General features: G+C 27.9%; 1 pseudogene across 1 annotated transcript; it reads left to right on the top strand.

Moving 5' to 3' along the window:
- The first annotated feature begins 11,171 nt into the window (after positions 1-11,171).
- Positions 11,172-14,669, top strand: LOC111274031 (uncharacterized; annotated as a pseudogene). Its single transcript, XR_016334394.1, has 9 exons — positions 11,172-11,254; positions 11,632-11,795; positions 11,886-11,947; positions 12,349-12,475; positions 12,897-13,045; positions 13,251-13,358; positions 13,449-13,572; positions 13,734-13,903; positions 14,203-14,669. The product of XR_016334394.1 is annotated as an uncharacterized LOC111274031 (transcript).
- Position 14,670: the final 1 nt, after the last annotated feature.

Here is a 14,670-nt window from a genome sequence, read left to right as displayed (position 1 = left end):
TTATATTGGATTCAAATAGTTATAAATGAATAATTAACGGATTCGAATAAAAGATTTATAATCTGTGACAAATTCGAAGTGAATACAAATAGTATCATTTGGATATTTAATATCTAAATCTGTTTAAGTTTTAATGAATAGTAATGGATATCCGAATACGTATCTGAATCTTTTTCCTATTTACATATGTAAACTATATAAAATTTTATACTTGTAAAATGTTTCAGACCTTAAAAAATAATTTTATTTCTATTGATTAAAAGTGAACTTGAATTTTAAATTAAATTCTTGTTTATTTTATATTTTAACAAAAAATTTAAATAAATGAATATTTTAATGGATTTGAATATTTAAATAGATAATGCTTATTTAAACGAATTTAAAATTAAACTTAAATGGATATTTAAACAAATTCGAATAGTATAAATAGTAAACAAATTTGAGTACGAATATCTAAAAAATAGCAGATATCCATTATGTTGCCATTCCCAATGTTAAATGACAATAATCAAGTTGTTAAGGCTTTTAGAATGGTGTGGGATAGGTTGCTTGGGTCTGATCTTTGACCTATCAGATTGTGATTAATTAAAAGAATGAATGAAGTGGACAACTAATATATGCAACCTTTGGCTTCTGAAATTGCAAGTTTAATAATGGGAAATGATGAAGATGCTGCTGATAGACATGATATAATTGTTGATCATCTCGCTGATGGCTTGAAACGAATAAGTAAGTTGCACCATTTGTTTATGGCAATGCAATACCTTTTATTATTCACTTATGGCGAAGATGAATTTTCATTGCGTCTTTCACATCAAAAGCATAAATCCAAGAATAATGGGACCAATAATAAAGAGAGAAAATTTATAATTATGAAGGAATATTATGTATGCTTGATTCAATAACATTTAGAAATAGGAAGTATTATGCTTAGAGGTGGAAAACTATTTTAGCAATTTATTGTGGATGTTTATTTGTGTGTTGTATAGATGCAATTACAGTGGATATGAGAAAACCAAAGATAGTTGAGATCTAAGGTTTATCAAAGAGTTAAAAATGCTATTACCAAGGATGATTTTGATGCCTACGCTATTGGTAAAAGAATTATCCTTCCATCACCTTTTGTTTCTGGTCTGTGATTTTTTTTCTAGAATTATCAAAACGCAATGGCAATATGTAAATATTATGGTCATCTTGATTTGTTTATTACTTTTATATGCAATCCTAAATAGCTTGAAGTGAATGAAGCTTTATCTATGATTAGCGAACAATGAATTAAGACTGAAATATTTGATGGATGACTTGATTAAAAACAAACATTTTGGCCAAGTTATTGCAGGTCAGGTTTTTCTTTTTTATGAATTTTATTCTTTTTTTAGTTCTTTATATTTTGTTTTATTTGTCGATATAAATTTATAAAAAAAAATTTATTTTGTTTTCTTAATGAAATCGTTTATAGATTTATGCAATTTTTTACTTTAAATGCTATGTTATGCAATTGTTTATACTATTGAATTCTAGGAAAGAGAATTGCCTTACACTCATGTCTTGTTATGGTTGCATCCAAGAGATAAAATTTTTGTCTTTAGTTGATGTAGATATGATGATATTTGTTGAAATTCTTGATAGGCATTTAGATTTTTTTACATACCAATTTGTTACTCATTTTATGATTTATGGACCTTACAACATGATTACACTATGCATGAAAGAAAATAAGTGTTTGAAATTTTATCCAAATAAGTATAAAGAGAAACTGTGATCATATAGATGGAATTGTTTCCTATAAAAAAGGTCACTTTAAAATGATAGGATGATAGTTAGAAAATGTGAGGTTAATTTGGATTCAAGATTTATGGTCTTTTATAATATTGCTTTGATTGTTTTGGCATTAAGCTCATATAAATGTTGAAATTTTCAGCAAAAAAAAATCTGTCAAATATTTATTTAAATACATAAACAAAGGTCCAGATCGAGCTAAAGCTGTCATTGAAATAATAACCAACATCGATGGAGCTGTACCTTAATAGAATCCAATTCAGATTGATGAGATTAAAATATTTTTAGATTGTAGATAAATTTCAACTCATGAAGCATGTTGGTGTCTTTCCGGATTTGATGTTCACCATCGAAAACCTACTATAATTAGATTGTCGATCTATTTACCCTATCAAAATTATATAATATTTCCTGAAAATGCAAACTTGGCTAATGTTGTTTATGGACCTTTGTTAGATATAACGATGTTCATTGAATGGATAAAAGTAAACAAAAGATACCTTGAGGCTTAATAACTTAATACATTGATTTTTTGACTAAATGGGTTTGCTTACAAAAACTAAAAGTTTAGAAACATAAGGAGAGAGCTTGAGCTATTGGGCGAATTAATTTTGTTCACCTAACAATAAGTGAACTTTATTTTTTAAGGATGCTTTTCAACATTGTTAAAGGTGCAACAAGTTTTGCAAATTTGAGGACAATTAATGAGTTGTGTATCGAACTTTCCAAGTTTCATTTGATGCTTATGGTTTATTGGGGAATGATAAAGAATGGCATGATGCTTTATAACAAACATTCATTTGGGCATTAAGTTTTGAATTATGGCAATTATTTGTTACACTTATAATGTTTTATGAAGTATATTATACAATGACATTATAAGAGAAAAATTAGAGATTTCTTGGGGAAGATATTGAAGATAGATTGAATCATTTGTTTGGTCCGAATGGTACCAAATTATTGAGCAAAAACTCAAAAATCATATTCTAATTTCTTTGGAAAAATTGTTCAACAAAAGTTATTCTTTTTTGGCTGATTATAAATTGCTTTTACCCAGAAGTTCTATGTCTTTAATGATGAATCATAGGTTGTTAAAAGAAGAAATGAATTATGACTTGGCTAAGTTATAGCTTGAGCATTAGATGTCGCTCACCAAATTAAATGCTAATCAGAAATCAATATATGATGCAGTTTTGAAATCAGTTTCTGATGATGAAAGGCGGTTATTTTTTTTTATGGTTATGGTGGTACAAGGAAGATATTTTTTTAGAAAATAATTATTGCAACAGCTATTAGCTCATCTAGCATTGCATCCTTATTGCTTTTTAGTGGCGGCGTTGCTCATTCAAGATTTAAAATTCCTTTGGACGTTAATGGAATTTCGACGTGTAGGATTAGATGAAAGACTAAACTTGCAAGATTGATTCAAATGGTAGTTTTGAAGCATTTGAACAGAGCTTTCAAGATGTTTTGCGATCTTAAATTATTGATGCATCAATAAAAAAAATGCATTTGTGTAGTTATTGTGATATTTTTCCTTTGACAATTAATATGAGATTAAGATTAGAAACCCTTGATGAGGATTCAAGGATTTAGATGCAAAAGTTTGCTCCGTTGATGCTTGATATTGGTGACGGTAAAGTGGAAGCTATTTCATGAGGTTGACAATAAAGTAAAATGGATAAAAAGTGCATATTGCTTAATTTTGGATCTAATACACTTATTTTTTCTCTTTTTCAAATTGTTTACCCAAATCTGCGACACAGATATACTTATTTGGTTTACGTTAAAGAACATGCCATCATAACTCCTTTTAATAAAACTATTGATTCAACCAATACTCAAGTGCTTTCTTTGATCCCTAATAATATTAGAATATATCGTAGTTTTGATTCAATTGTTAATGCAAAAGGTAATATTGCTTATAATGATTATTTGTATCCTTTTGAGTTTTTGAATTCTTTGTCATTTTTTGGAATTCCTAATCATAAATTACAATTGAAATTAGGTTGGTTATTCTCCTTAGAAATTTGAATAAAACATTAGGATTGTGTAATGATACCGAACTTATTTTGACACAGTTGGTTGCTAATATTATTGAAGCTACAATAATTAATGGTAGCCACATTGGTAGTAAGGTTTTTATACCTAGGATATGTTTCATAATCAAAGATTGGAGATAGCATTTTCATTTTAATTTTTTTTTAATTTGGTTATCTTATGGTATGGCAATAAATAAAAGTTAAGGTCAAACTCTAGAGTCTGTTGGTCTTTATTTGCCTAGACCGATCTTCACTCAAGGCCAATCATATGTTTTAATTTCTAAAGTCACACATAAGAGTGGTTTAAAAATTTTGATTAAAGATAAAGATGGCAAACCACATCGATCACAAAAAATACTATATATCTAGAGATTTTTGAAAACTTGATTTCAAGTTATAGTTTATCTTTTTAATCATTTATTTTTCGATTATAATTGATTCTCTTCCTTTTGATGTAGTATTTCAAAATGCAATAAATTTTCGTCATCATCTATATCAATTTTACAATAACTTAATCATTGCCTACATTTTATGCTGATTTTTTTTGTATTATCATATAAACAACTCAATCCAGTTGACATATTCTATTCAACTACGGCCTTGCTGATTGTTTTTCTTTATATCTCTTTATTTATACTTTATCTTTTTCTCTATTCATGCAATGAATATAAATGTTTTATGCTCATCTTTTATCTGATAAGTTTTATTGCTATTCATCTTTATGTATTTTTCTTTTGAGAAATAACCATTGTTTCTTTTTTTTGTTAAGGTTTCTCATAATGTAAAAATATCTTTCACACCAAATAAAGAAATCCACCTGATATTTTTCCTCCATCATCAAAATGGTATATATTTATTCTTTTCTTTCCTTTTATGTATGCAATATAGATATACATTAATGCAATCTATATGTTTAACCTGTTCAGACTAACTATCAACTTTTCTTTTATAAAAACTATATGCTGAATTTTCTAATTTTGTCATAATATAACTGTTGATGATCAAGCAGTTGTAATGAGTTATCAACTTTTAAATCAATTTAAATATCATGAGTATTTATAGAAAATTAAAGTCGCGTTGTTAGAATTTGGGATTCCATTCTCGTTGTGCTGAAAAAAAATTTATCAGTCTTGATTTATTGGTGGTGGATGAAAATGTTTTCACATATATTACCTATTAATAATTTAATTTCTCTTTTTTCAAAAATCATAAAATATATAAATAATAATTACACTATATTTTGCACTTATAAGGGAATGCAATGCAAGCTTGCATTAAACCATGTTGTCTTATGCATTGTTTTGAGTTTCAGTATTTTTCCTCTCTTTCTCAACATGCTTTCAATGGTGCAACATTAATAAGTTTATCATTTTCCTTTCAACAATCTCATAAATTTTTTTTTTATGTTCACCCATGCTTTAAAACCTTATTTATTATTTCTTATTTAACTATTAAATTTAATTTCAATTGTTGATGTCATTGGAATATTGGTAAGGATTGGCAATATTGTTGAAGGTTATGACAAAGATAAAAATGATATTGTTGATGGACAAAATTTGCTATTTAGAGGTAAACAGTAAATATTAAATTGATTATTTATTATTTTCCTTGTTAAAATAATGTCATAAAATTAGTTTTAATTAGTTTTGCATTTACTAGTGGCAATGATCTTATTATTACATTATGGGCTTATCAAACAAAGGTTCTAAAGCAAAATTTATTGGAAAAGCGTCCAAATGTTGTTATCATATTGATTAGTATGATTGTTAGGGAATTTCAAAGTGAGTGATTTTTTAGTTTTAATCTCTTACATGATGACATATTTAGGTTTATTATCTATATTTAATCTATATTAACTAGCTACCTAAAAAAATGTCAAAGAACACAAATTTGTATAGCTTTTCAGTAACTAAGATATATATTATGAATAATGCATAATAAAAGCTTCATTTTTTTATTGAATGATTATGTGTTCCTTAGATAATATGAATTTAGTTCATTTGTCCTAACCATTATTGCAATATAAATATGAAGCTGCACCATTGTTTCCTCTCTTGTTACAAGATAATAACAAGCAACAACCAACACTTATAGATGTTGTTGATGAAAATAGAAGAATCACTAAAGAGCTAATGAAAATAGATTTACTAAAATCTAAGGTTACATTATATATGCTTTTTATCTTGATTATCCTTTTGGATTGTTTTCGTTATGAAAATATTGCACACATATTTTGCTATTTTGACACATATTATTTGCTCTATGTAGGATTTTTTTTACATGTCAAGCCAAGGCCATTAAAATTGATACCTATGATGGGTGGTTCTATAATAGCTGCAAGCAATATCCTAAAAGTTTGAAATTTATAAACGGGAGTTTTTATTGTCCAAATAGTAGACATAGAGAACAAAGTCCTAAACTTTCGTAAGAATAATCAATCTCACATTACTTTTTGTGTATAAAATTTTACATATACATATGACAATTTTACATAATTAACTTCAAAAGATTTTTATTCTTTATTTTTTTTCACATTAGTTGCAAGATTTTCATGACAATTGAAGATGCCATTGATGTAATTGAATTGATTGCTTTTGGTTCAATAGCCAACATAAGAATCATGTTAAAACACTGCAATAGCCCTCGAAGTGTGGACTTCCCAGATTTTACAGAACCCATGATCACTGTCATCATGCCAAGTAACGCATAACCATTTGAACTCTTCACAAAGTAGATGTAACTTTTAGAGAAGCTTTTTTTAAGTCCAAAATTACCCTTGAATTTTTTTTTACATTGCCCTTCAATACAAAACAAGCACAACTTTTATATTTAGTTATAGATTATAGATATTATTTTAATAATTGCTAGAGAAACATAGATTTTCCATCATTTCCAGTGGTTGACAAAGCCATAGCATTTAGTTCCTTTAAGCAAACAACCATCATATCATCAAACCATTTACAAAACTACAAGATAAGTGATAAGCTTACATGACAAAACAAATAAATATTATAATTGATTGTGAGAAAACACAAACAAAAAAAGGTTTTTTCAAATCAAGTAAAATGAATGAATAGCATGTTTGTCTTTAACCAATACTAACCTATTGGATTAGCCTCTACCTGCTCTTCAAAAAACTATGGAGATTTATAGTTCTCTTTGAGAGCTACAATGTCTATTTGTAGAGGCTTTCCAATAGGACACACATAAACGTGCCTGGACATTGGGGAAGGTGAAGCTTATATTCCCTTATCATGAAACTCAGCAACAAAATTAATTGAATAAAGATACAAAAACAGAATAATAGTTCCATTAATCCAAACACAACACCCATAAAATAAAGATAAAATTAAAAACTAAACACCAATTTTGTTAATTCGCAAACCATGTTCCATAACTTCACCTAACAAACAAAGAACACTCCCGATAAAAAAAAAAAAAAAAACCAGAACTGAGCACTCCCAAAAAACAAAAACACCATGCATCATAAATAAACCAATACAAAAATAAAAGCAAATACTTAGAAAAATAACCTTCAACACATGCAAATGAAAAACTCCATCAATGCATGAAATCAAAAACCATAAATGGAAACAATACATCCAGAACACGGCATATCATGCATGCCCACAAGTTCCAAACATCCCAATCCAAAAAAATTAAAGTTATCAAAAACTTAAAAAATAACATCTTCCATAGTTTTAAACAGAAAACAAAATCCAAAAACTCAATTGAACCAATAATAGAAAAGATGCAATAGTGAATAACTGCAAAAAAATGAAAAACCAAAAGTTGTAATCAAGAAAAACTGTGCCAAACAAAAAAAAAAAAGAGCCTCTATCAAAACACATAAAAACCTTAAAAATAAAAAACCCTTTTCAAACTTACTGAAAACCCAAAAAAAAAAAAAAAAACCCAATGATTTGGCTACCAATGGCTGCGATTTTATATTAATCAAAGAAAAAAAATCAAATCATGCAAAAACATATCACAAAATGAATATCATAATAAATATTTCTAGAGAAATGATTTTTTTCCTAATTTTTAAAACAATATATTAAGAAAATAAATACCATTTATTTTAGTATCTATTGATGGCTGATTTCTTCTTCAAAAAGCCCAATGATTTGGCTGCTTACGGCTGCAACTTTATATTATACACCCACTATCCTAAGATCTTTCATCATGTAAATCTCTCTTTTTTTGTTCCTTATGCTTTCGTTGTTCCCCCATTCTCTCCCTTTTAAATTTTCAAAAATGAAAAAAAAAAAGTCAACTCATCGAATTAAAGACCACCTCCCTAATAGCCTCCAGAAGCTTCTAAATTGAGTTTTTTCCCCAATTACCCTTTCAATCATTTTTTAGTACAATGATGGACTATATATAAGATTGGAAAGTTAAAGATAGTTATTATATAATAATATATATATAATATCAAATCAATAATAAAAGTAAACCGACTATTATAATTATCAGTTTAAGCATTGACATGTCATCTTAGCGTAAAAAAAAGAGCTAGTGAAGATGAGATCCACATCTATCTATCTATATAATTAATTTTACATATGTACATAGGTTTCATGAAATGTCACTTGGCACTCCATTGCAATTTTCTTTTATTTATTTATTTATTATTTGTAAATATTTAATAATTATTTTTTATTGTTAAAATTTTTTGTTTGTTATCCATTTGATATTATTAATTAAAAATGTATACATTTTTTTCTTTTTTTTTATATGTGTAGCAAGCATTTGATAGGTTTTAATTCATCTAGATCAAATATGTTTTTTTTATTTATTTATTTAAGATTCGTTTGAGTTTTTTTTTTTTTTTAAATTAAGGTTAGGTTAGATTTGTGTTTAGAATATTTCATTTTGTCCGAGCATATATAAATAAATATTTTATTATTTATTTAATTATATATATTATATTAATAAAATTATTATTTAATATCTTAATTTAATAAATATAAATGGCATCTCCATTTGGGTTTTTTTTTTTTTTTTTGTTATTTTTTTTTGTTTTTTAGTCTTTGACTTTTTTAATTAGATAAATTTTATAACAAAAAAATCAATGTATAATGATAAAATAACCCATACCCATGAGTGTTGATTTGTCTGATTTAATATGTATAAAATTTTTAAAAATTTTGGGATAAGATCAAGGTTTTTTTTTTTGTTTTTTTAAATTGAGATCAAGTTAAAGGTAAGATATAAGGTACTTTGTCTTACCCCAAGTATATATATTTATATATATAATTATATTTTTAAATATTTATTTATTTTTATATTTATATATATAGTATATTAATAATGTTATTATTTAATATTTTAATGTAATAAAAAAATATATTTATAAATAATTAAAATGTAATCCATCTATTTATTCATTTAATATAAAAATTTTACTCATTTTAATTTTTATTTGACCCTCATTTATGGTGTCGACGTGACACATTATGTTTCTTTTTTTTTAATTTTTTCTTTATTTTTTCAACTTTTTTGGGTTTTATAAAAAAAAATTCTTTTAATTTAGATAAATTTTATGAAAAATCCAATTGAGTTGTCCAATAAACACCTTAACTTGGTATTTTTCTTTCATTTTTTTAATTAAATAAATTTTGTAACAAAAAGAATTAGTGGATAAGGATGACAAAATAATTTATATCCAATAGATTTTGATAAGTCTCGATCCAATAAGAGGGTCATTTTTTTTTTGTTTTTTGTTTTTTAACTTTTTGCTTGTTTCATTTATGTTTTTATTAGATAAATTTTGTAACGAAATATAATATCATGTTCACATAATACCCCATTTGTTTATTTCCTTTTGTATTTTTTTGTTACATAAATAAATTTTACAATAAAATAAATTGGTTGATAGAAATTGCAAAACAATCAATATCTAGTGATTCTAATCTATCTCGATTCGATATGAGCATTTATTTTTAAAAAATAAGATATAGTCAAGTTGGGTTCTTTATTTGTTTAGGAAGATGAGAAACAGTCAAAAAATGATTTAAGGTATTGTACCCAAGTCATTCCATTGTATTTATAAAAGTATATATTTTTATTATTTATTTGATTTTATATTTATATATATATGTTTTATATTAATAAAATTTTTATTTTATACCTTAATTTAATATATTAAAATTTTAAAGTAAATTTAGATATCCACATGGCACCTCGATTATATCACTTTTCCTTTTTTTATTTTTTTTTCCTCTTTATTGTTTTTTTATTTTTTAATTAATAAAATTATTATTTAATACCTTAATTTAATATATTAATATTTTTAGCTCATTTGTGATGTCTATGTATTACCCCAATAAACTTCATTTTTCCTTTTTCTTACTTTGTTATTTTTATTTTTGATTTTTCTTGTTTTTTTTCTTTTGTTTTTGTTTTTATTTTTGGTTTGTCATTTGCCTTATTTGTTTTTATGCCTTTTTAATTAAATTAATTTTGTAAAAGAAAAGAAACCAATGGAAGTATCCACACGACACCTCTATTTGGCTTTTTTTGTATTTTTTTATTTTTTTATTATATAAAATTTATAACAAAATATATCAATTGATAGAGATGTCAAAATAATTTGTATCTTGTTAGTTTTGATCAATTATGATCGATAGAGTGATTTTTTTAAAAATTGAGATTGAGTTGAGATAAATTGAGTTTTTTTTTTAAAAAAATGAGATCAAGATTAAAGCATGTTTAGCATGCATAGGACCTATTTCGAAATATACATAAAAATATATATATTTTATTATTAATTTTATTTTAAATTTATATATTATATTAATAAAATTATTATTTAATATATTAATTTAAGAAATTAATATTTTAGGTTCAATGGGAGTGTCCATGTATTAACTTATATGAGCTTTTTTTTTTTTTGGTTTTTTTCACTTTTTTTATTTTGATTTTGCTTTTTAATTAAATAAAAATTTTGAGAAAAATAAAATTGAGATATTCATGTGTCACTTTCATTTATTATTTATTTTTTTAATTAGAAAAATTTTATAACAAAAAATTTATAAATAAAATAACAAAAAAAAAATTTAACCTACTACAACGCGCAAGTATTTAGCTAGTAACTATTAAAACTTGGTTAATTTGTGTTGTCTAAGACAAAAGAAAAAAGTTAAATATTTCAGCTCAATACCCCTTGTATGTAATGGGTTTGTCTAAATAAAAGCCAAGGCCTTGCGGCTTGCCCAAAGAAAGCCTAGATCAGTCATTCGGGTTTCTAACTTAAGCTCAACCCAAAATTCTGTTTGGTCCAAACACTTTGAAAATTTGGGAGCAACACGCGGGGTTTTTCCCTTTCTATTTTCAATGCAGCTAAAACAACACTTTCTTCTTCATGCTTCGCCTCCATTCTCTAAAACCGCCGACCCCTGCCGGGACAATCCATAACCAACGTTCTCCAGGTACATTTCAACGGTTAGATATCGTCGACGTCCATTCTCATGGTACCTTCTCGTTTCAGCATGCATTTGTTAATCTTAAGATAATTAATGATTTGATTAGCAACTTAATTGACTTTCACCCAATTTAGCCTTTATTGCAGCTTCATATGATTTTAGGGAACCTATTTTTGATCTTTAATTTTTTCTTACTCTAAGTTTCTTGCTTATGGAATTCATCAAACACTTTTCAGATGGCCAAAAAACACTTTTTACTCATAATGTTAGATGCAAAACTTTGATTTAAATGGTTTTGTAAATATATTATTAAGATTTTTGGTGAAAGTTGTGGGCTTTAATCTTTGCTAAAGTTCATAAACCGAATGAAGTTTGGGTTGTAGATGAACAGGTGACTTTGTTTTGCTGCTATTGAATAAGTAGTTCCTGGTTTTGGGGAGTATGGCTTTTTCGATCTCAAGAAGGATTGTACGTTCTTTTGGGTCATTGTCTGCCTTGGGGCGTCAGGGATCTCCAATTGTCACATCTCGTTCATTTCATGCTTCTGGTAAGAGTAATATACTAACATATCAACATTGTTTATTTGCTTATCTGTGATTGCAATACTTGACTTGGTACTTTTTCTATTCCTAACCAGATTTCAGTGGCTGTATTTTGGGCGATAAGTTACCTCATGCAGAATGTTATAGCTTTTCCAAGGTTTGTTGTCATTTTGTTTTTTTTTTTTTTTCTCTCCTAAATATTAATTTGGATCGAATCTATCCAATAGGGTGGGAAATCAATTTTAGAAAAAGGGATTGGGAGGGGGTATCAAGGTTACTAGTTAATGTTCCAATATTGTTATTATCCTTCATTGTTAATTTAAAAGAATTGACTTATAACAGGATTTTGGTTTCTGCATCTAGTGGAGGTGCTGGAAAACCTGTAGCAGACATCATAAGAATTCTGTATTCTTTGTATTAATCTGTTACTTCCCCACTTCTAGTCTCTTCCCAGTGGTTTTGCATGTTTATGCATTTAACATGCTAACCTCTTGTTTTCTTCTCTATCATGGCTGTTCTCTGTATTTTATTAACCTATGCTACATATATTTGCTGTAGGGTGGTCCATCTTTCCTTGCTTGTCGTAGGTTTTCAACTGAAATTTTCACTCCTGATTCACGTGGAGGTGCTTTTCCATCCGATTTATTGTCTTCAAAGACTGTACTAACACCAGAGCGTACAATAGGTATGGGAAAGAATATAGTACCATATTCCATATGTAGCTGTTTGCCTTTAAAAATATTGTGATGGTAGTGGCACTTTCATTTTACCGTAGTTTGAAGCCAATATGCATTGGTAGGAAACCTTTGGAATTTTCTTTGGCTTTCTATTGGATATAAGGATATCAAAGATTGAGGACAAATATTGTTACCAAGCCACATGATAATTTGTTTCTGTGCTAAAACTTGCCTCCAGGAATCATCTTGAAAGATGCCAGCTCGTGAACCTAAGTCTCCATGGTTTTATATTGCCTTCCGTTTGGCACTTGTGTTAGTTAAACTGAGTCCAGCTTATAAGCATTTCAGTAATAGCAGGAATAGGTCAATGGTGCTTTTTTGTTTAAAATGAGCAGCATTGTTCTATTGAATTAATGTATTATGGTGCAGGACTTTATGAGGACCTGGTAATTCCTGTGACAAATTTTCATAATGAAGAGAAGGGCTTCATGGTTTTGGCTGGTGATGTTTTTGATGTACCTATTAGAAAGGATATTATCCACCGTGTTGTACTATGGCAGCTTGCAAAACGACAACAGGTGCCATTTCATCCTTCAAAAGCACACACATCTAGGTATTATTGTGAAATTCTTGAGACTATTCCTTATATGTTTTTTTAACTTAATACTTTCTTAGTTTCTTTCCTTTTTGTCCTTCTATTTCCAATAAATTGTGTAAACAGTTTTTCACTTATGCAGTCAATCTGCTAAGTATGAAGATTAGTTACAATTGAATGGTCAACAGTGAACACATTCAACAAAAACTATTAGTGAGGTTAGTGGGACTGGTAGAAAGCCCTGGCAACAGAAGGGTCTTGGTCGAGCAAGGCATGGAACTCTGCGTGGTCCCCAGGTGATTCATTTTTCTGCTCTTTGATTTTAAGAATTTTTAGAACTATGTAGCCTTCTATGGCCTTTAATTGATTTTTGGGGTCGATAACAGTTTCGAGGTGGTGCTACTATGCATGGCCCTAAGCCAGGAAGTCATGCTATTAAGTTGAATAAGAAGGTTCGACGCCTTGGACTGAAGATTGCGCTGTCTGCTCGTGCTGCCGAAGGCAAGGTAAGTTATCATCTAGCTCATGTATAAAACTTTTTAGAATATTAGTACTTTTTTTTTCATTTTATAAAATAGTTTTGCAGATTTACCGATGAATGCCAAACAAAGTTTTACTTTCCTAATTGAGTTTTGAAACCTTGCCAATGAATATTGCACAATTGAACAGCTTCGTCTTTGAGGATTTGGAGGTTCCTACACATAAGACAAAAAATATTGTGAACTATATAAATCAAATGGAGAATACTAAGAAACTTCTGCTGGTGGATGGTAGCCCCATAAATGAAAAGTTGAAGCTAGCTACACAAAATCTACATTATGTCAATGTATTGCCATCAATTGTAAGTTGCTTTAATGGTAATAATACAATGATTCCCTTGTTACGAAAATGTAGTAAAACTATATGCAATAGATTTCTTTGTCATAAATGACATGTTGAAACACTATCTTATTAACTTTTAATTATCACTGTCATCATGATAGATTTGGATGTAAAACAATCCCAATACTCCCTGGTATTTATATGTTTGTTTTATGAACTGCATCATGTTCTCTGATTGCTTTAATAAGCTATTTCTGAAGTTGGCTTGTACGTTTTTCGTTCATGATGCTGAGGCTTTTTTTGTGTATCTTTTTGCAGCGCTTGAATGTCTATAGCATCTTGCTGCACGACACATTAGTGATGTCCCGTGATGCTGTTAACGGGATAGTTGAGCGAATGCACACTCCAATCAACCGTTGAACTAGAATGGTGTGCCTTGTTTCTTCTATTAATTTCCTCTTGGAATAGGAAGCCTTTCATTTTCCTAGAAGCTGCTGAATCAATATGTATGTTGTCTATGATAGTAAAATTTTCACATTCATGGCTGGATGTATATTTATATGTATCAACATTCCACATTCAACTATGATTTTTGTAGTTCAAATTTGGTAAGCCAAAAAACGGAGAACTGCAGACTTTGAGCTATTAAGACGATTTTGTTACTTTCTCCTATATGGTAGTAATAAATTTTCTTACGTGGTGCTTGTGACTTTGAAATCTGAATTCCTTGGACATAGATTTCTTTCTAGTACCGGCAATACAACCCGATGACAATGAAAGGTGAAG

The sequence above is a fragment of the Durio zibethinus genome, chromosome 26, assembly GCF_047325235.1.
Source record: "Durio zibethinus cultivar Kanyao isolate XHJ-2024 chromosome 26, ASM4732523v1, whole genome shotgun sequence".
In the NCBI taxonomy this organism is placed as follows: Eukaryota; Viridiplantae; Streptophyta; class Magnoliopsida; order Malvales; family Malvaceae; genus Durio; species Durio zibethinus.
The sequence above is the reverse complement of the archived record's forward strand: the minus strand, read 5'-3'. Positions and strand labels throughout refer to the sequence as shown.